The 23656-nt window shown below is 43.4% G+C and overlaps 1 pseudogene; it reads right to left on the bottom strand.

The window, feature by feature from the left end:
- The window catches only part of LOC136940949 (zinc finger protein 721-like), a 77356-nt pseudogene that overhangs the window by 25404 nt on the left and 28296 nt on the right, over positions 1 to 23656 (bottom strand).

The raw sequence follows: 23656 nt of genomic DNA, 5'->3' as shown, positions 1-23656 counted from the left end.
GCTCTGGATAAGAGTGTCTGCTAAATGACTACATGTAAATGTTCTGTAAACTGCAGAAAAAGAGCGAGGGATGGAAGACTGTACCTTTTTGAAGTTCTTCTGTGTGGTTCTCCTTCTGTGTGTGAGAGAGAGTGTGTGAGAGACAGTGTGTGAGCGTGTTTGCGTCTGGACTGACAGGTACAGAGGGAGGAAGTCCTACTCTCTTCGGAATGAGAGAAGGACTGTCTCATCATGTGTGTGTGTGTGTTCTGCCTGTTCAGTGTAAAAACGTAAAAAGAGGATATGAGCATTTTGTTCTTCCCGGTTACAGACACTCCACTGCGGTTACCATGACAATGATCTCCCCTAAGGCCCAGGGTGAAAACAAACACACACACACACACACAGGTCTTCTGATACAAACACTTTCAAATAACCTGCAAACACAGAGGAATTCTATATGGGTTTTTATTTCAGTGCAGCGAGTAAAACTAGGAGATTATTATATGAAACTGTCACAGAGACCAACACAGAGAGAGAGAGACAGAGAGAGACAAAGAGAGACAGATAAAGTAGAAGGTTATTCACATGATCTAAAAAGAGGAACCCTAAAATAACCGTAACAACATCTGTGTTAAATACATGTTCAAACTCCAGCCGTGTCTAAGGGAGGGTGTGTGAGGGTGACATTCTGAAGCTTCAGCACACACACGCGTACACACGTATACACACACACACGTATACACACATGGTGTCCAGTGGTCTCTGCCACCAGCCTTGTCAGTAGAGAGTCACACACACATCCTGTCAGTGTTGGAAGCACAACACTGTAACATCCAATTAGCCATCAGTCTGGGGGTCACATGACCACAACACTGTAACATCCAATCAGCCATCAGTCTGGGGCTCACATGACCACAACACTGCAACATCCAATCAGCCATCAATCAGTCATTATATCTTTTTCATCCTGCATATTTACTGATCATTGATCTGTTGGTCTAAGATGATTCATATGAAATGTTCCAATAAAGGTGAACATTTTTTGTGAACACAAAGTCCAGGTTTGCGAAATACTATTTATATAAGGAACCTTAAGGTTCTTACATTTATCATCCAGTAAGAGAGGGCCTCTCTCCAAAACCAGACGCCCAACACACACAGGCTGGGCTATTTTCGCATTTACCAAATATTAAGATTAACTCACAAAAATACTGCCCATCCTAAGATTTGTACTTCTACTTTTGTACTAAAAATAAACATGTAATACGGGATACGAGCGTCTGCTAAATGACTAAAATGTAAACATGTCACTTGGTTCTGTCTATGAAGCTGGATGAACGAAGGTAAAGTCATACCCTTCAGAAGGCGTCAGGCTTCTCTGTGTGAATGTAAATTCAACATGAAGAATGATAACATGTCTTGATGTCATGTTCTGGTATAAATGCCTCTGAGGCCAACACAAAACCCCTCTTCTGGAACATGTTAAATTGCTGCGACGGGACGTGTATCACTGCACTTTGTGAAAACGATGTATTCCACTCTTAACATGGGAGTGTGGTTGCATGCATTACCACAGTCTACCACTAGATGGCAGCGGTAGCCTGTGCTGCACCACTCGGTAGTAAATCAAGACAGCCACAGACTATTTTGTTTTTGGTCTGATGCTCCACTCATCAGTCCTATCGTGATGGGTCCGCGACTTAATGTATGATTATGCAACAGATGCTCATGTAGGCCTACTCACTGAAAACTCATTGAGAATCTATTCTGTGCTGTGAATTATATTCCTAGGCAACACTCACACACCAATTTACATTGCAAGTCTACATTGTGATCCTCGCAGGTGTGCGCCAGCCGCCAGACCGTTATGTAAATCTGACTTTTGAGGTAAAGGGTCAACAACAATATGGCTCATCCATAGCTAATTTTCCTGGCAGAACTACGCTGTCTCACGAAATGTAACTACAATGATTTAACACAAATATTGCAGTCATTCAAGTCATTCTGTGTGAAAGCAATCAAAAAAGTATCCAGTTTAATCACAGACTTGTGTTAAGTGTGTGCTAAGAGTTTTGTGATTTGAGTACGAACAAATGTGCTAAACCAATTGTAATTCTTTGTTGTTGCTTGCCAGTTTTGCTAATCTGTTTTCGATAGGTCACCGATTTCGTTACAACACCTGTATTGTTTGCAGTCTCAGGCAATGGCAAAAATGACAGAATTCAAACGACAAACAACTGCCACAGACGATTTTACTGAATTTTCAATTTGACCAAAGACCATAATGTTTTATTCTCCATCATTCAATACAGGGCTGAAGGGGTGCATTGACGCTGAACGAACTTCATGGGTAGGTTTGTTGGGGGCAAGTCTTGCCTCATAAAATCATTCACAGCTGGGACACTCAATGGTTCTCTCTAAAAGAGAAAATCATTAATGAGTTGTGTATCTCAACACTTCAGTTGCCAAACTTAACAAAAAATGATATTACATTGTACAACATTGTATCTATAGAGGCACTTGACTCTGAAAGTATGGTGTCAAAATGACTCTAAATAAGACTTTCTTTAGATAATCAAAAAAACATGATCATGAAACTATAATAAAGTAAACAAAAATAAAAAATGTGTGTGCTGGTTATATATTCTCTTCTGTGTGGGTCCGGCAGTGAGCTCTGAAATGGTCAGCCCGGCTAAAGGTTTTACCACAGAGGTCACAGCTGTAGGGCTTCTCTCCAGTGTGGATCCTGCGGTGAACTGCATAACTGCTAGCACGGCTAAAGGTTTTAACACAGAGGTCACAGCTGTAGGGCTTTTCTCCTGTGTGGATCCTGCGGTGAACTGCATAACTGCTAGCACGGCTAAAGGTTTTAACACAGAGGTCACAGCTGTAGGGCTTTTCTCCTGTGTGGATCCTGCGGTGATAAGTGTAATGGTTAGCACGGCTAAATGTTTGACCACATAGGTCACAGCTGTAGGGCTTCTCTCCAGTGTGGATCCTGCTATGAGCTCTGAAAGTGTCAGCCCGGCTAAAGGTTTTACCACAAAGGTCACAGCTGTAGGGCTTCTCTCCAGTGTGGATCCTGCTATGAGCTCTTAAATTGCCAGCCTGTTTAAAGGTTTTTCCACAATGGTCACAGCTGTAGGGCTTCTCTCCAGTGTGGATTCTGCGGTGAACTGTTAATTCCCCAGCCTGTCTAAAGGTTTTACCACAGAGGTCACAGCTGTAGGGCTTCTCTCCAGTGTGGATCCAGCTATGAGCTCTTAAATTGCAAGCCTGTCTAAAGGTTTTTCCACAATGGTCACAGCTGTAGGGCTTCTCTCCAGTGTGGATCCTGCTATGAGCTCTTAAATTGCCATCCTGTTTAAAGGTTTTTCCACAATGGTCACAGCTGTAGGGCTTCTCTCCAGTGTGGATTCTGCGGTGAACTGTTAATTCCCCAGCCTGTCTAAAGGTTTTACCACAGAGGTCACAGCTGTAGGGCTTCTCTCCAGTGTGGATCCTCATGTGCTGCTTGAGGCTACTGGATGAAGAAAGGCTCTTCCCACATGTGTCACAGTGATGTGTCTCCATAACTCAGCTCTCTCTTTGTTCTCTGTCTCGTCTCTCTGGATCCTGTATCTAGTCTCTGGAAGCTTGTTTCTCTCTGGTTGATCATCTGTCTGGTTACTGCTGTTTCTGGTTGAGTCTCTCTCTGTAGTCTCTCTGGAGCCTTAAGGAGTCTTCTCTGTCTAGTCTCCGCCCATGATCAAGTACGATTGGCCAGTAAGAGATCTGCAACTTTGACATATAAATGAAATCTTTTGTATGTCATAATGGGCCACTTTGCATATGTAATGTTGATCATTTGGTGAGAGGTGTTCGTTCCTCAGGTTTATTTTTACTGGAGAAACACAAAACACTGACAAAAACGTATTTGGCATGCAACCAAACTAATTTGGTTTTCTAATAAAAGGACTTTGGATTGGAAATTGCTAATTTTCTATTTAAAAAATTTGAAAAAGAATATTCCTCTCACAAATACACGCACCCACCCACTCACGCACACACACAAACAAACACTCTTGTACAATGTCACAATTATTTGATAATATTCCATCTGCAGATGTTATATACAGCAGATTCTCAACTAACTATCAACATGTATTAATCAGTCATCTAAAGTTACTTTAACGCTGAACAGTTGCTGTCTCTGCATAAAAAGGGTTTCCTTTTTGAGCATCTACATAAAATCTACAGGAGATATTTTATAGTTTTACTATGAACATGTTGTATCCACCAAATGCTTTCTTTTCTTTTACTATCTTAATGTGTGTATAGTACTTAACTCAGTATCGTCAATTCATAATTATGAAGAGATTTATGTATTAGTTGCCATTCTGTTTTCATTTTAGATTGTAAGAACTGTTACCCAGAGGGCTATGGTCAGTAAGTTATTTAGCTTTCAGTCATCTCACCGATTAATTAAGCTTTTTTCAGTTGTTCACCCATCTTTAAAAAAAAAATCATCCTTATTAAACTCCCCATACTGTTTCATACATGTCTGAGTCTTCAGATCTATGATACACAACATATGTAATCACACACACATAATTCAGTACACTTCGTAATATGCTACATAACATGGAGTAAGACTGAAATTGCAGTCTTTAAATATTTTCATGTAGGTTTTAGCATTATTTTCTGTTGTATGTAAATATGTTTGAACTGTTGAAAGGACAGGATTGCTTTATATTTTACTGTAAATGTCAAAAGTATTTATTTAGGTAGGAATTATTGTGGTGAACGCATGTTATTTCTCGACAAGAGAAATCAAGTATAATGTTAGGTGACTGATGATGTTTGAATTGACTTTAGGCTGTGAATGAGGAAAATGAAAACAATCACGTAATTTGTGAAAGACTATTAGAGATTACGGGTGGACATAATAACCACAATTGCCTGTGAAGGGTTATCTAACCCTAATCCTCTTTCTTGGGGCTTTTCCTCAGAGCAGCAGAGTAACAGCTGGACTAGCGCATTCTAGTGTCACTGGAATGTAGTTTGTACTTGTGTGCACTCACTCAGCTGATCTCTCAACATGACTGACATAAATACAACCTTCACAAAGCAGAATCCTGAGTGTATTTTATGTTACATGCTTCACAGCACACTTCCCTTTCCCCAAACTTAGAGTTGTACCAAAAGTTCAGCTAACGTCCTGCTCTCATTTTAACTGACAAATATACACAGACTGAAGCCCCCCAAGACACTCATCTCTGAACCATTGATCACAGTTCTGTCAGCATTCTTCAATCCTTATAGGATAACCCTTTCACTAACAAACATATTCCTAATCAAACAGTATTATGAAATACATTATATGTGGACTGTTTTATGGGTAAATAAATACATGTAATTCCCAAGATGAATTGTGCTTGTGTGATTCTAGAAATACCCCGTTTGTATTCACATATCCTACTGTGTCCTGACAGTGCCCAAAATACATTGAAAATGATATACACTAGATAAACAAAAGTATTGGAGATAATTTTTTCCAGAAGATTTCTAAATCAAAGGAAACCAGCTGAATATAATATGACGTTCCTATTTGCTTTGTGCCAAATGTTTCCTTCATGCTTTCATGTGATGCTTATATTTCAGGGGGACCCAGGTGTGAAGGGGGAGTGTGGGCCAGAGGGATGAATGCAAGATACTGTATTTGTTGTGGGCTTTTCATAAATGGCAAAGACCCCTGTGCTGCTCGTGAGTGCAAGGGCGTAGGTTTGGTCTCAGATTTGGTGGGGACACCCGCCCACCACCCCAAGGCTGAGAAGTGAACTTTTAGTGACTAGAAGACGGGAGTCAGGTGGCTGAGCGGTGAGGGAATCGGGCTAGTAATCCGAAGGTTGCCAGTTCGATTCCCGGTTGCCAACTGACGTTGTGTCCTTGGGCAAGTCTGCTAAATGACTAAATGTAAGATAGTGATTCTTTTTGCGTTTTGTTTAGACAACAGGCTCTTGTGTTTATAGTACTCTAAAGTTAAACTAGTTAAACCTAACAGCATCTTTACTGGGTTACTCCTATAAATAATCAAATACATTTACATTTAGTAGACGCTCTTATCCAGAGCGACTTACAGTAAGTACAAGGACATTCTTCCCGAGGCAAGTAGGGTGAAGTGCCTTGCCCAAGGACACAACATCATTTTGCACAGCCGGGAATTAAACCGGTAACCTTCAGATTACTAGCCCGACTCCCTAACCACCATACAGCCACCTGACTCCCTAAAATAGTCCATGCTTGAATAAATATGATTATTGGTTGAGCAATCTAAAACAAAAAAGCAATGCTGATAACTCCAAATGAATTGACAATTTGACATAGGTTCTAATTAGAACCTCACCTGAAGACCTGATGCTGTTTCATTAGCCTCCTCTACATCTGTAGTGGTTTGAAGCTGTCTTTCCTGCTTACAAAATGGTTCATTCATTTTGTAGCATATCCTATGGCTAGCAAGTTTAACCCTCCTAGAATATTGTATACAGTGTTATTTTGATATTATTAATCAAATAATGATTAATTATATCAACCCTCCCCGCTTCGGGTTCAATCAAATGACAACGTTTCTTGTCCTGGTCGTTGGAATCGATCCAAATAGCAGCACAAAGTAGTTCGCTAAAATATTGGTGGGGACAATTTTGTCACCTTAAAATATTGGTGGGTACTACCGAGCGTCCCCCCCTAAAGCAACGCCCATGCGTGAGTGGGAACCCCTTCTGTGCTGAATGTGACATTTGACTACATATGGATGGAAAGGACATTGCAAAGGTAGAGGACATCTCAGTGGGAGTTGGTGCCCAACTGGGGATCTATTTCATCTGTAGCATAGAGTCAAACCTTCAACACAGCTATTTCTGATCAAGAACCTCTGATTGCATTATATGATGCCTCATACAACTCCACTATCTTTCTGGATAAGCCTCAAAGGGCTGATACCAGACCTGGCGTCTCCTCTCCCCGGGGGAGGGAGAAGGACCAGCCAAATGGCCCACCTTTCTCAACCTCTCCCTACTCTTACATTTATCCTCCAGTAAGAGAGGGCCTCTCTCCAAAACCAGACGCCCAACACACACAGGCTGGGCTCTTTTTGCATTTACCAACTATTACAAACATTGACTCACAAAAATACTGCCCATCCTCAGATTTTTACTCAATAAAAAAAACAAAAACCATGTCATTGGGTTCTCTCTATGAAGCTGGATGAACGAAGGTAAAGTCATAGCTTTCAGAAGGTGAGTCAGGCTTCTCTGTGTGAGTGTAAATTCAACATGAAGAATGATAACATGTCTCGATGTCATGTTCTGGTATACATGCCTCTGAGGCCAACACAAAACCCCTCTTCTAGAACATTTTAAATTGCTGTGACGGGACGTGTATCACTGCACTTTGTGAAAACGATTTATTCCACTGGTTATATGGGAGTAGTGTGCATTACCACAGTCTAACACTAGATGAGAGCAGTAGCCTGAGCTGCACCACTCGGTAGTAAATCAAGACAGCCACAGGCTATTTTGTTTTTGGTGTTATGCATTTACATTTAGTAATTTATCAGACGCTCTTATCCAGAGCGACTTACAGTAAGTACAGGGACATTCCCCCCGAGGCAAGTATGTTGAAGTGCCTTGCCCAAGGACACAACGTCATATGACACGGCCGGGAATCGAACCAGCGGCCTTCTGATTACTAGCCCGATTCTCTAACCGCTCAGCCACCTGACTCCCTGATGCTCCACTCATCAGTCCTATCCTGATGGGTCCGCGACTTAATGTGTGATTATGCACCAGATGCTCATGTAGGCCTACTCACTGACAACTCATTGAGATTCTATTCTGTGCTGTGAATTATACTCATAGGCAACACTCACACACCCATTTACATTGTAAGTCTACATTGTGATCCTTGCAGGTGTGCGCCAGCCGCCAGACCGTTATGTAAATCTGACTTTTGAGGTAAAGGGTCAACAACAATATGGCTCATCGATAGCTAATTTTCCTGGCAGAACTACGCTGTCTCATGAAATGTAACTATAATGATTTTAACACAAATATTGCAGTCATTCAAGGCATTCTGTGTGAAAGCAATCAAAAAAGTATCCAGTTTAATCACAGACTTGTGTTAAGTGTGTGCTAAGAGTTTTGTGATTTGAGTACGAACAAATGTGCTAAACCAATTGTAATTCTTTGCTGTTGCTTGCCAGTTTTGCTAATCTGTTTTCGATAGGTCACCGATTTCGTTACAACACCTGTATTGTTTGCAGTCTGAGGCAAGGGCAAAAATGACAGAATTCAAACGACAAACAACTGCCACAGATGATTTTACTTAATTTTCAATTTGACCAAAGACCATAATGTTTTATTCTCCATCATTCAATACAGGGCTGAAGGGGTGCATTGACGCTGAACGAACTTCATGGGTAGGTTTGTTGGGGGCAAGTCTTGCCTCATAAAATCATCACAGCTGGGACACTCAATGGTTCTCTCTAAAAGAGAAAATCATTAATGAGTTGTGTATCTCAACACTTCAGTTGCCAAACTTAACAAAAAATGATATTACATTGTACAACATTGTATCTATAGAGGCACTTGACTCTGAAAGTATGGTGTCAAAATGACTCTAAATAAGACTTTATTTAGATAATCAAAAAAACATGATCATGAAACTATAATAAAGTAAACAAAAATAAAAAATGTGTGTGCTGGTTATATATTCTCTTCTGTGTGGGTCCTGCAGTGAGCTCTGAAATGGTCAGCCCGGCTAAAGGTTTTACCACAGAGGTCACAGCTGTAGGGCTTCTCTCCAGTGTGGATTCTGTGGTGAACTGTTAAATCCCCAGTCTGACTAAAGGTTTTACCACAGAAGTCACAGCTGTAGGGCTTCTCTCCAGTGTGGATCCTGCGGTGAACTGCATAACTGCTAGCACGGCTAAAGGTTTTAACACAGAGGTCACAGCTGTAGGGCTTTTCTCCTGTGTGGATCCTGCGGTGATCAGTGTAATGGTTAGCACGGCTAAATGTTTGACCACATAGGTCACAGCTGTAGGGCTTCTCTCCAGTGTGGATCCTGCTATGAGCTCTGAAATGGCCAGCCTGTCTAAATGTTTTATCACAGAGGTCACAGCTGTAGGGCTTCTCTCCAGTGTGGATTCTGTGGTGAACTGTTAATTCCCAAGTCTGTCTAAAGGTTTTACCACAGAGGTCACAGCTATAAGGCTTCTCTCCCGTGTGGATCCTGCAGTGAGCTGTCAAACCACTAGCATGCCTAAAGGTTTTACCACAGAGGTCACAGCTGTAGGGCTTCTCTCCAGTGTGGATCCTGCAGTGAGCTGTGAAACTGCTTCCATGGCTAAAGGTTTTACCACAGAGATCACAGCTGTAGGGCTTCTCTCCGGTGTGGATCCTGCTATGAGCTCTGAAAGTGTCAGCCCGGCTAAAGGTTTTACCACAAAGGTCACAGCTGTAGGGCCTCTCTCCAGTGTGGATCCTGCTGTGAACTCTGAAACTGCTAGCCTGGCTAAAGGTTTTACCACAGAGGTCACAGCTGTAGGGCTTCTCTCCTGTGTGGATCCTCATGTGCTTCTTGAGGCTAATGGATGAGGAAAGGCTCTTCCCACATGTATCACAGTGATGTGTCACCATTATTCAGCTCTCTCTTGCTTCTCTGTATGGTCTTTCTGGATCCCGCATCTAGTCTCTGGAAGCTTGTTTCTATCTGGTTACTGCTGTGTCTGGTTATGTCTCTCTGTAGTCTCTCTGGTTGAGTCTCTGTAGTCTATCTGGTTGAGTCTCTGTCTGTAGTCTTTGTGGAGCCTTAAGGTGTCTCCCCTGTCCTGTCTCCGCCCATGATCAAGTATGATTGGCCAGTAGGAGATCTGCAGCTTTCACATATAAATTACATCTTTTGTCTGTCATAATGGGCCACTTTGCATATGTAATGTTGGATCATTTGGTGAGAGGTGTGTGTTTCTCAGGTTCATTTTTTTGGTGAAACACAAAACACTGTGACAAAACGTATTTGGCATACAACTCCTCTGTATAGTAATTTGGTTTTCTTCAAAATGATAGACTATATGATTAGCCTACACAATACGTATTATAGTGTAATATCATTGATGTTCAGATAACCTTCCAATCGGGGGCACTGACTAATTCTTTAATTCAGTTCAATAAAACAGAGAGTGCTAGAACACCACAGTTTAAATGTCATGTATTCATGTAAGATACTGTATTTGTTGTGGGCTTTTCATAAATGGCAAAGACCCCTGTGCTGCTCGTGAGTGCAAGGGCGTAGGTTTGGTCTCAGATTTGGTGGGGACACCCGCCCACCACCCCAAGGCTGAGAAGTGAACTTTTAGTGACTAGAAGACGGGAGTCAGGTGGCTGAGCGGTGAGGGAATCGGGCTAGTAATCCGAAGGTTGCCAGTTCGATTCCCGGTTGCCAACTGACGTTGTGTCCTTGGGCAAGTCTGCTAAATGACTAAATGTAAGATAGTGATTCTTTTTGCGTTTTGTTTAGACAACAGGCTCTTGTGTTTATAGTACTCTAAAGTTAAACTAGTTAAACCTAACAGCATCTTTACTGGGTTACTCCTATAAATAATCAAATACATTTACATTTAGTAGACGCTCTTATCCAGAGCGAATTACAGTAAGTACAAGGACATTCTTCCCGAGGCAAGTAGGGTGAAGTGCCTTGCCCAAGGACACAACATCATTTTGCACAGCCGGGAATTAAACCGGTAACCTTCAGATTACTAGCCCGACTCCCTAACCACCATACAGCCACCTGACTCCCTAAAATAGTCCATGCTTGAATAAATATGATTATTGGTTGAGCAATCTAAAACAAAAAAGCAATGCTGATAACTCCAAATGAATTGACAATTTGACATAGGCTAATTAGAACCTCACCTGAAGACCTGATGCTGTTTCATTAGCCTCCTCTACATCTGTAGTGGTTTGAAGCTGTCTTTCCTGCATACAAAATGGTTCATTCATTTTGTAGCATATCCTATGGCTAGCAAGTTTAACCCTCCTAGCATATTGTATACAGTGTTATTTTGATATTATTAATCAAGTAATGATTAATTATATCAACCCTCCCCGCTTCGGGTTCAATCAAATGACAACGTTTCTTGTCCTGGTCGTTGGAATCGATCCAAATAGCAGCACAAAGTAGTTCGCTAAAATATTGGTGGGGACAATTTTGTCACCTTAAAATATTGGTGGGTACTACCGAGCGTCCCCCCCTAAAGCAACGCCCATGCGTGAGTGGGAACCCCTTCTGTGCTGAATGTGACATTTGACTACATATGGATGGAAAGGACATTGCAAAGGTAGAGGACATCTCAGTGGGAGTTGGTGCCCAACTGGGGATCTATTTCATCTGTAGCATAGAGTCAAACCTTCAACACAGCTATTTCTGATCAAGAACCTCTGATTGCATTATATGATGCCTCATACAACTCCACTATCTTTCTGGATAAGCCTCAAAGGGCTGATACCAGACCTGGCGTCTCCTCTCCCCGGGGGAGGGAGAAGGACCAGCCAAATGGCCCACCTTTCTCAACCTCTCCCTACTCTTACATTTATCCTCCAGTAAGAGAGGGCCTCTCTCCAAAACCAGACGCCCAACACACACAGGCTGGGCTCTTTTTGCATTTACCAACTATTACAAACATTGACTCACAAAAATACTGCCCATCCTCAGATTTTTACTCAATAAAAAAAACAAAAACCATGTCATTGGGTTCTCTCTATGAAGCTGGATGAACGAAGGTAAAGTCATAGCTTTCAGAAGGTGAGTCAGGCTTCTCTGTGTGAGTGTAAATTCAACATGAAGAATGATAACATGTCTCGATGTCATGTTCTGGTATACATGCCTCTGAGGCCAACACAAAACCCCTCTTCTAGAACATTTTAAATTGCTGTGACGGGACGTGTATCACTGCACTTTGTGAAAACGATTTATTCCACTGGTTATATGGGAGTAGTGTGGTTGGGTGCATTACCACAGTCTAACACTAGATGAGAGCAGTAGCCTGAGCTGCACCACTCGGTAGTAAATCAAGACAGCCACAGGCTATTTTGTTTTTGGTGTTATGCATTTACATTTAGTAATTTATCAGACGCTCTTATCCAGAGCGACTTACAGTAAGTACAGGGACATTCCCCCCGAGGCAAGTATGTTGAAGTGCCTTGCCCAAGGACACAACGTCATATGACACGGCCGGGAATCGAACCAGCGGCCTTCTGATTACTAGCCCGATTCTCTAACCGCTCAGCCACCTGACTCCCTGATGCTCCACTCATCAGTCCTATCCTGATGGGTCCGCGACTTAATGTGTGATTATGCACCAGATGCTCATGTAGGCCTACTCACTGACAACTCATTGAGATTCTATTCTGTGCTGTGAATTATACTCATAGGCAACACTCACACACCCATTTACATTGTAAGTCTACATTGTGATCCTTGCAGGTGTGCGCCAGCCGCCAGACCGTTATGTAAATCTGACTTTTGAGGTAAAGGGTCAACAACAATATGGCTCATCGATAGCTAATTTTCCTGGCAGAACTACGCTGTCTCACGAAATGTAACTATAATGATTTAACACAAATATTGCAGTCATTCAAGTCATTCTGTGTGAAAGCAATCAAAAAGTATCCAGTTTAATCACAGACTTGTGTTAAGTGTGTGCTAAGAGTTTTGTGATTTGAGTACGAACAAATGTGCTAAACCAATTGTAATTCTTTGTTGTTGCTTGCCAGTTTTGCTAATCTGTTTTCGATAGGTCACCGATTTCGTTACAACACCTGTATTGTTTGCAGTCTCAGGCAAGGGCAAAAATGACAGAATTCAAACGACAAACAACTGCCACAGACGATTTTACTGAATTTTCAATTTGACCAAAGACCATAATGTTTTATTCTCCATCATTCAATACAGGGCTGAAGGGGTGCATTGACGCTGAACGAACTTCATGGGTAGGTTTGTTGGGGGCAAGTCTTGCCTCATAAAATCATTCACAGCTGGGACACTCAATGGTTCTCTCTAAAAGAGAAAATCATTAATGAGTTGTGTATCTCAACACTTCAGTTGCCAAACTTAACAAAAAATGATATTACATTGTACAACATTGTATCTAGTGAAGTAAACAAAAATAAAAAATGTTTGTGCTGGTTATATATTCTCTTCTGTGTGGGTCCTGCAGTGAGCTCTGAAATGGTCAGCCCGGCTAAAGGTTTTACCACAGAGGTCACAGCTATAGGGCTTCTCTCCAGTGTGGATTCTGTGGTGAACTGTTAAATCCCCAGTCTGTCTAAAAGTTTTACCACAGAGGTCACAGCTGTAGGGCTTCTCTCCAGTGTGGATCCTCATGTGCTTCTTGAGGTTACTGGATGACGAAAGGCTCTTCCCACATGTGTCACAGTGATGTGTCTCCATAACCCAGCTCTCTCTTTGTTCTCTGTTTGGTCTCACTGGATCCTGTATCTGGTCTCTGGGAGATTGTCTCTCTCTGGTTGATCCTCTGTCTGGTTACTGCTGTTTCTAGTTGAGTCTCTCTCTGGTTGAGTCTCTTTGTAGTCTCCCTGGAGCCTTAAGGAGTCTTCTCTGTCTCTTCACTCATGCCAGTGTTCCCAGATCTTAGAGGTGTACTTGACAGGGCTACGGCCAGGGTCTGTCATCAGATCACTTATAAAATTTGCAGAGTGGTCAAGCCGACTCATAAACTTAAAAGTAAGATTCCTCAACAAGGCCACGAAGGTGGTTAGACCCACATTGTAGAACAGCTCACTGGCTCTAGTACTCCTGGGTTTCTTCAGGAGTATCCTAAGACAGTAATTATAGGCTACTTTCAATTTACGCAAGCTCTCTTTCTTGTAATTCACCCAGAGTGGAGCTGTATAGAGAGGGGTGCAGTAGGCTCTAAACAAATTAATTTTAACGTCAAGTGTACAGTGGTGGAATTTTCTAACCAGCATGTTAGCTTGGACATTAGAGCAATCTCCTCTGTCTGAACATGTCGGCATCATCTTCAATGTGTCTGTAATAATGTGCCCTAAGTATTTGGTACTATTGGACCCCCCCAGAGTTTGCCCAGAAAGTCTAAAGGCAGGGAACTTAATATCCATGTCATCCTTAGTTCTACAGACCATTACCACGCTCTTCTTGGCATTATATTGAACATCAAAATCAACCCCATAATTAGAGCAGATGTTAAGCAGCTGTTGAAACCCGCTGCTACTAGGGGATAGTAAAGCTAGGTCATCAGCATACATAAAGTGGTTGACCAGGGAATCACCTATCATACAACCTGTTCTGCATCCCCCCAGCTGCCTGGAAAGGTCGTCCATATAGATATTAAACAGGGCTGGGGATAATATACCGCCCTGCCGGACCCCGTTACCAACTTTAAAAGGGTAAAGTATGTATGTTTCTCAGGTTTATTTTTACTGGAGAAACACAAAACACTGTGACAAAACTTCTTTGGCATACAACTACTCTTTATACTAATTTGGTTTTCTTCAAAATGATAGGCTATATGATTAGCCTACACAATACGCATGCAAATTAACTATAAAATGACTTTGGATTGGAATTGCAAAGTTTTAAATCCAATGATAATAATATACTCTATTGCGTGTGTCTCAAGTTCTATTTCAAAACGGAGAATTACTAAATAGAAAATAAATTCATGAAGCTTTTGAGCACTCAACTTAAATATTAGACCCATTGAAACGAAACAGCACTACTAATACTGCAATTATTATCACGTTTAGCCAACCCCCCCATCCAAGCTCCTCAGCATGAGCCCCTATGGCTCTTGGTGATAGGCTGGGCACACACAGAAAAGACACAACACTAATTTAAGGAAGATATCACCAACATACTTCATAAACAGTATCTATAATGTATACTGTTTTACAGCCACCCATGCAGCCCCGTTAGTGAACCTTCCCATGTTTTATGACGCTGTTTTGTGTGTCTGTGTGTCAGTGAGCGAGGCTCCCAAGGAGGCCCCAGTGAGGAAGTGCCTGCCCTCTCTGGAGAAGACTGATGAGCAGAAGAAAGATGAGGTGCGTTCATCTACCCTGAGTCTGTGTGTTCTTTATGATTGGTTTAAGCATTTTGGTGACCTTTTGATTTTTTACTGCTTTGTGTGTGTGTGTTCCAGTTGCTGAGCGCCATGGTGGCGAAGCTGGGGAACATGGACGACCCTCTTCCACAGGAGTCCTTCCAGGGTGTGGACGATGACGAGTGGGTAAGTGATGCCGCCACTTAGTATTCTTTAGATATTCCATTTCAGGGTGGGTTTCCCACATGGTTTTATTTTGTATCAAAGATTAAGATTTATTTAGTAGGACGACTAGTGTGTGTGTGTATGTTGCCTTGTGGATCAATCAGAGTGCCAGCATCTGCCTGGGCGTGGCAGGAGGATGCCATTCTTGCGTGCCAACCTACAGCTGTGAAAATCATTAATGAGTTGTGTATCTCAACACTTCAGTTGCCAAACTTAACAAAAAATGATATTAAATTGTACAACATTGTATCCACAGAGGAACTTGACTCTGAAAGTATGGTGTCAAAATGAAGACTTTAATTATATAATCAATAACAACATGAGCATGAAACTATGAACACTATAATAAGGTAAACAACAATACAAAATAAGGTATAATTCTTGACTGTCTTGCTTGTTCTGGTTATTGATCTTCTGCATGTGCTGTCCCAGTAGGTGCAGGCCAGTAGTTCTTCCATCTGTGGGTCATAAAGAAGTTCTCTCAGGGGGTGACTGCTGGGAGAACTTCACCCCCTAGGTTTTTATATCATAGATGTGCAAGAAAGTCTTCAATAGGTCATTTGTTTGACATAAATAGTCAGTGTGGGCTGCTTAGGGCTTCTCTTTAGTGTGGGACATGCGGTGACGTCTGAGATTTTGAGGTTTTACCACAGAGGTCACAGCTGTAGGGATTCTCTCCTGTGTGGATTCTGTGGTGAGCTTTACATTCCCAAGTCTGTCTAAAGTTTTTACCACACAGGTCACAGCTGTAGGGCTTCTCTCCTGTGTGGATCCTGCGGTGATCTCTGTAACTGCTAGCATGGCTAAAGGTTTTACCCGGAGGTCACAGCTGTGAATGCTTGTGAAGGCTTCTCTCCAGTGTGGATCCTCATGTGCTTCCTGAGGCTTCTGGATAAAGAAAGGCTCTTCCCACATGTGTCACAGTGATGTGTCTCCATAACTCAGCTCTCTCTTTGTTCTCTGTCTGGTCTCTCTGGATCCTGTATCTAGTCTCTGGAAGCTTGTTTATCTCTGGTTGATTCTCTGTCTGGTTACTGCTGTTTCTGGTTGAGTCTCTCTCTGGTTGAGTCTCTGTAGTCTCTCTGGTTGAGTGTCTGTAGTCTCTCTGGAGCCTTAAGGAGTCTTCTGTGTCAAGTCTCCACCCATCAGAATCAGAAAGGGATTTATTCGCCATGAAAGTTTGCACAGACAAGGAATTTGCTTTGGCAGGAGGTGCATACAATAAACATATACCTAAAATTTAAATATGTGGACTAACTATACTAAGGGTACATAAACTAGCAGTACTAAGTGGGATAAATATAAGTTGCCGTAAATTACAATATAAAAATACAAAAATACAAATATTACAAAAAATACAAATGTACAAGATACCATGTTGTGGTGCAGTGCAAAAGCAGTGTGTTTTAAGCAATAAGTCATTTGAGTCAGTGTGGTCCCTTGGCCTTGTTGAAGAGGCCAACAGCGGAAGGGAAGAAACTGTTTTTGTGGCGTGAGGTATTGGTCCTGATGGACCGCAGCCTTCTGCCGGAGGGGAGTGACTGAAACAGGGAGTGTCCAGGGTGGGAGGAGTCGGCCACAATCTTCCTCGCTCGCCTCAGGGTCCTCGAGGTGTGCAGGTCCTCGAGGGTAGGCAGATTGCAGCCAATCACCTTCTCAGCAGTACGGATGATACGCTGCAGTCTGCTCTTGTCCTTGGCAGTGGCAGCAGCGTACCAGACGGTGATGGAGGAGGTGAGGATGGACTCAATGATGGCTGAGTAGAAGTGCACCATCATTGTCTTTGGCAGGTTGAACTTCTTCAGCTGCCGAAGGAAGTACATCCTCTGTTGTGCTTTCTTGATGAGGGAGCTGATGTTCAGTTCCCACTTGAGGTCCTGGGAGAGGATAGTGCCCAGGAAGCGGAAGGACTCCACAGTGTTGACTGGGGAGTCACACAGGGTGATGGGGGTGAGTGGGGCTGTGTTCCTCCTGAAGTCCACAACCATCTCCACTGTCTTAAGAGCATTGAGCTCTAAGTTGTTCTGGCTGCACCAGGTCACCAGGTTGGCCGCTTCCCACCTATAATCAGACTCGTCTCCACCAGAGATGAGCCCAATAAGGGTGGTGTCGTCCGCAAACTTCAGGAGTTTGACGGACGGATGACTGGAGGTGCAACTGTTGGTGTACAGGGAGAAGAGCAGAGGAGAAAGGACGCAGCCCTGAGGTGATCCGGTGCTGATGGACCGGGAGTCAGAGACTTGTGTTCCCAGCTTAACGCACTGCTTCCTGTCAGACAGGAAGTCTGTGATCCACCTGCAGGTGGAATCAGGCACGTTCAGCTGGGAGAGCTTGTCCTGAAGCAGGGCGGGGATGATGGTGTTGAAGGCAGAGCTGAAGTCCACAAACAGGATCCTGGCATAGGATGCTGGGGAGTCCAGGTGCTGTAGGGTGAAGTGGAGGGCCATGTTAACTGCATCGTCCACAGACCTGTTGGCTCTGTAGGCAAACTGCAGGGGGTCCAGTAGAGGGTCAGTGATGGATTTAAGGTGTGCCAGCACCAGGCGCTCGAAAGACTTCATTACCACAGAGGTCAGGGCGACGGGTCTGTAGTCATTATGTCCTGTTGGCCTTGGCTTTTTGGGCACAGGGATGATGGTGGAGGACTTGAGACAGGCTGGCACATGGCATGTCTCAAGGGAGGTGTTAAAGATGTGGGTAAACACCGGAGACAGCTGGTCAGCGCAGTGCTTGAGGGTGGCTGGAGAGACAGAGTCCGGCCCAGCTGCTTTGCGGGGGTTCTGCCATGATCAAGTATGATTGGCCAGTAGGAGATCTGCAGCTTTCACATATAAATGACATCTATTGTCTGTCAAAATGGGCCACTTTGCATATGTAATCATTTGGTGAGAAGTGTATGTTTGTCAGGTTTATTTTTTTACTGGAGAAACACAAAACACTTTGACAAACTTATTTGGCATACAACTCCTCTTTATAGTGAGTCAGATGGCTGAGCGGTGAGGGAGTCGGACTAGTAATCCGAAGGTTGCCAGTTCGATTCCCGGTGTGCCAACTGACGTTGTGTCCTTGGGCAAGGCACTTCACCCTACTTGACTAAATGTAAATGTATAGTAATTTGGTTTTCTTCAAAATTATGCGCTATATTATTAGCCTACACAATACGTACTATAGTGTAATATAATTGATGTTCAGCTAACTTTCCAATCAGATGCACTGACTAATTCTGTAATTCAGTCCAATAAAAAGGAGACTGCTTGAAAACCACAGTGTAAATGTCATGTATTCATGTAAGATACTGTATTTGTTGTGGGCTTTAGATAGCAAAGGCTCCTACCCCAATGCTGCTCGTGAGTGGGAACCCCTTAAGTGCTGAATGTGAAATTTGTCTTCACATGGATGGAAAGGACATTGGAAAGGTAGAGGACATCTCAATGGGAGTTGGTGCCCTACTGGGGATCTATTTCATCTTTGGAGTTAATTAGGCAGAGAATGTAAAGAACACTCATTTGTATGCAGTGCGTGGTTTGTATCAAGTCAAATGATAAAGTACCAATAAGGGTAATTAAAATGGCAAATGTCTTGCTCTAAATGCATGATGTAAAATTTGTATTCATTGAGATTTCTATTTATTTATTTTTGCTAACTAGAAATGATCAACCCGGAATCATTATTGTTGTATACTTTTCAAAAGTCTGATATGTAAATAAAAAGGTTAAACTTAACAAAAAATGATATTAAAACATTGTATCCATAGAGGAACTTGACTCTGAATGTATGGTGTCAAAATGAAGACTTTAATTAGATAATCAAAAAAACATGATCATGAAACTATAAACACTAATATAGTAAACAACAATAAAAAAATAAGGTTTCATTTTTGCCTGTCTTGCTTGTTCTGGTTCTTGATTTTCTGCTGTACTTTTTTTGTGCACTATCTGGTGTATTTAGTGTGACGTACAGTGAATGAAATATAATGTAATGCCCTCAGACAAGTCTTTCCAAAGCTTAAGGGTACTAATGGTCAAATCCTTAACAATCCTTCAGTATTGACACTATTATCGGTGTTCATCAGAACTACGAAGTATTGTTTTCCTTAAATTACAGATACAGTTTCAATAACAACCTGCATGACCCTCAACAGGTCTTGTAGTTAAAACAAAAACAACCAATCGTACTCAACAAATGGGTGAAACACACAGACACTCTGAAGGGCTATTGAGATAAACAGAGGTCAACCAGAAATTAATATTGAGCACCTTGATGGGTTTCTTAAGAAATTTCAAATGTATGCTTCAAAACTGAAAGGTGTCAGCCAGTGTTTACCAAGATTCTACCCAGTCTGACACAGCTGCCCCTCCATTGTTACAGGGGTAGAGAATCTTCCCTGTGTCCTGTCATGTTGGACTGTAGATCTGGTGTTACTGCATGTGCTGTCCCAGTAGGTACAGGCCAGTAGTTCTTCCAGCTGTGGGTCATACAGAAGTTCTCTCAGGTGGTGACTGCTGGGACAACTTCACCCCATTGGTTTTTCTATCATAGATATGCAAGAAACTTCAATATGTTATTTGTTTGACATAAACAGTCAGTGTGTGTTGCTTAGATCTTCTCTTCTGTGTGGGTCCTGCAGTGAGCTCTGAAATGGCCGGCCTGTCTAAAGGTTTTACCACAGAGGTCACAGCTGTAGGGCTTCTCTCCAGTGTGGATCCTGCAGTGAGCTGTGAAACCACGAGCCTGGATAAAGGTTTTACCACAGAGGTCACAGCGTTAGGGCTTCTCTCCTGTGTGGAATTTGCGGTGAGTTGTGAAATTGCTTGCATGGCTAAAGGTTTTACCACAGAGGTCACAGCTGTAGGGCTTCTCTCCAGTATGGATTCTGCGGTGAGTTGTTAAATCCCCAGCCTTTCTAAAGGTTTTACCACAGAGGTCACAGCTATAGGGCTTCTCTCCAGTGTGGATTCTGCGGTGAGTGGTCAATTCCCCAGTTTGTCTAAAGGTTTTACCACAGAGGTCACAGCTGTAGGGCTTCTCTCCAGTGTGGATCCTGCTATGAGCTCTGGAATGCCCAGCCTGACTAAAGGTTTTACCACAGAGGTCACAGCTGTAAGGCTTCTCTCCAGTGTGGATTCTGCAGTGAGTTGTTAAATCCCCAGCCTGTCTAAAGGTTTTACCACAAAGTTCACAGCTGTAGGGCTTCTCTCCAGTGTGGATCCTGCTGTGAACTGTTAAATCTCCAGCCTGTCTAAAGGTTTTACCACAGAGGTCACAGCTGTAGGGCTTCTCTCCAGTGTGGATCCTGCTATGAGCTCTGAAATTCCCAGCCTGACTAAAGGTTTTACCACAGAGGTCACAGCTGTAGGGCTTCTCTCCAGTGTGTATTCTGCGGTGAGTTGTCAATTCCCCAGTTTGTCTAAAGGTTTTACCACAGAGGTCACAGCTGTAGGGCTTCTCTCCAGTGTGGATCCTGCTATGAGCTCTGAAATGCCCAGCCTGATTAAAGGTTTTACCACAAAGGTCACAGCTGTAGGGCTTCTCTCCAGTATGGATTCTGCGGTGAGTTGTTAAATCCCCAGCCTTTCTAAAGGTTTTACCACAGAGGTCACAGCTATAGGGCTTCTCTCCAGTGTGGATTCTGCGGTGAGTGGTCAATTCCCCAGTTTGTCTAAAGGTTTTACCACAGAGGTCACAGCTGTAGGGCTTCTCTCCAGTGTGGATCCTGCTATGAGCTCTGGAATGCCCAGCCTGACTAAAGGTTTTACCACAGAGGTCACAGCTGTAGGGCTTCTCTCCAGTGTGGATTCTGCAGTGAGTTGTTAAATCCCCAGCCTGTCTAAAGGTTTTACCACAAAGTTCACAGCTGTAGGGCTTCTCTCCAGTGTGGATCCTGCTGTGAACTGTTAAATCTCCAGCCTGTCTAAAGGTTTTACCACAGAGGTCACAGCTGTAGGGCTTCTCTCCAGTGTGGATCCTGCTATGAGCTCTGAAATTCCCAGCCTGACTAAAGGTTTTACCACAGAGGTCACAGCTGTAGGGCTTCTCTCCGGTGTGGATCCTGCTATGAGCTCTGAAAGTGTCAGCCCGGCTAAAGGTTTTACCACAAAGGTCACAGCTGTAGGGCTTCTCTCTAGTGTGGATCCTCATGTGCTTCTTGAGGTTACTGGATGAGGAAAGGCTCTTCCCACATGTGTCACAGTGATGTGTCTCCATAACTCAGCTCTCTCTTTGTTCTCTGTCTGGTTTCTCAGGATCCTGTATCTAGTCTCTGGAAGCTTGTTTCTCTCTGGTTGATTCTCTGTCTGGTTACTGCTGTTTCTGGTTGAGTCTCTCTCTGTAGTCTCTCTGGTTGAGTCTCTCTCTGTAGTCTCTCTGGAGCCTTAAGGTGTCTCCTCTGTCTAGTCTCCGCCCATATTCAAGTATGATTGGCCAGTAGGAGATCTGCAGCTTTCACATATAAATGAAATCTTTTGTCTGTCATAATGGGCCACTTTGCATAATGTTGATCATTTGGTGAGAGGTGTTTGTTTCTCAGGTTTCTTTTTTACTGGAGAAACACAAAACACTTTGACAAAAACTGAATTGAAATACAACTCCTCTTTATAGTAATTTGGGTTTCTTCAAAATTATAGGCTATATGATTAGACATGGAAAAAAAGACACATGTTCGTTTTACAGGGCAAATAAAACCACAGAGACATATCAGGCTGTGTTTGTATTCCATTATCTTCATTTATCTTTTTCATCCTGCATATTTACTGATCATTGATCTGTTGGTCTAAGATGATTCATATGAAATGTTCCAATAAAGGTGAACATTTTTTGTGAACACAAAGTCCAGGTTTGCGAAATACTGTTTATAAAAGGAACCTTAAGGTTCTTACATTTATCATCCAGTAAGAGAGGGCCTCTCTCCAAAACCAGACACCCAACACACACAGGATGGGCTCTTTTTGCATTTACCAACTATTATGAAGATTGGTTCACAAAAATACTGCCCATCCTCAGATTTGTACTCAATAAAAAAAAAACATTTCACTGGATGAACGATGTTAAAGTCATACTCTTGAGAAGGTGAGTCAGTTCTGTTTTCCTGGGCCCCCAATGGGTTCACCTCCACCAGACCAGAGTTGACATCTAGGGTATGGAATCTGGTGATGCAAAAGTTTTAAGTCATGCTTTTGTTTCAAAACAGCCTTTCACGAGTTCAGTAATCACACCATCGATTGAATAGATAGCTTTTATTGAAGCTGGGCTGGTAGCTGGGTGGGATGGTAGATGGGAACTGCGGGCCCACTCTGATTGGTCTTGCTGCGTTTCAGAGAGAAAATGAGTGTGTCGGGGGAGTGTAGGGTGATGTCAGAGACGCATGGGTGAGCAGAAGGGTCGAAAGTGGAGGAGGTGGACGTGAATTCGGAGCACCTCAGAAAGCCGAAGAAACATAGCCTCCAGGATGGAGTCAGTGGAAGGGGAGGAGTAGCCAGACCGCAGTGTGGTGATGCAGGCGGCTAGTAGGTCGGCAGTGAGGGGGAGTCGTGCAGAGGGAGAGCGGGGTTCCAGGCGCTTCAGACCCTTCATGAGAAGGGAGGTCTGGCTGTTGGAGATGGCTGTGCAGGGGGAACCGGAGAACAACTTGCAGAAGAAGTTGATGCCGCTGAGGTATGTGTGGATGGTGGAAGTGCGGATAGAGAGGTGCGAGTGAGCGTATGAGATGAAGCTGGTGATGGAAAGGAGGTTGAATGAGGGGAATGTGAGGTGGTGAATGGTGTGGAAGGACCTGAAGCTTTTCCAGGCTGTCCAGTAGGTGGAGAGTGTACGGGGGGACAGACCTTGGAGGATGACGTCCTGGGTATGGAGGTGGAGGTCGTGGAGGGGTGCCGTTACGGGAAGATCGTATAGGAATACGGAGGGACCGGAGTGGGAAGGGGGTCCGCCTCTGGGGCCAAGCGCCTGAATTTCTGCAGGGAGAGACGAGAGAGAGAGTCGGCAATGGTGTTGTGGTGACCGGGGATGTGAGCGGCTCTGATTATGAACTGATGTGTGACTGAAAGCCAGGTGAGGCGACGGATGAAGGGCATGGCGGTGATGGAGTCTGATCGGCCTTTGTTGATCCAGGAGACGACGGCAGTGTTGTCGGAGTGGATGAGGATGGATTGGCGTGACCATTCATGGCCCCAGAGGAGGGCGGCGATGATGAGGTAGACCTCGTGAAGTGCAGATGAGGGGGCCGGTGAGGGAGAAGGGCAAGAAGGGAACTTGGAAGGCCATGGGGAGGAGAACCAGCGGCCGTTATAATAGCAGCCGAAAACAGAAGAGGGGGCGGCGTCGGTGAAGAGCTGC

The sequence above is a fragment of the Osmerus mordax genome, chromosome 3 (assembly GCF_038355195.1).
Source record: "Osmerus mordax isolate fOsmMor3 chromosome 3, fOsmMor3.pri, whole genome shotgun sequence".
NCBI classification, from domain to species: Eukaryota; Metazoa; Chordata; class Actinopteri; order Osmeriformes; family Osmeridae; genus Osmerus; species Osmerus mordax.
The sequence above is the reverse complement of the archived record's forward strand: the minus strand, read 5'-3'. Positions and strand labels throughout refer to the sequence as shown.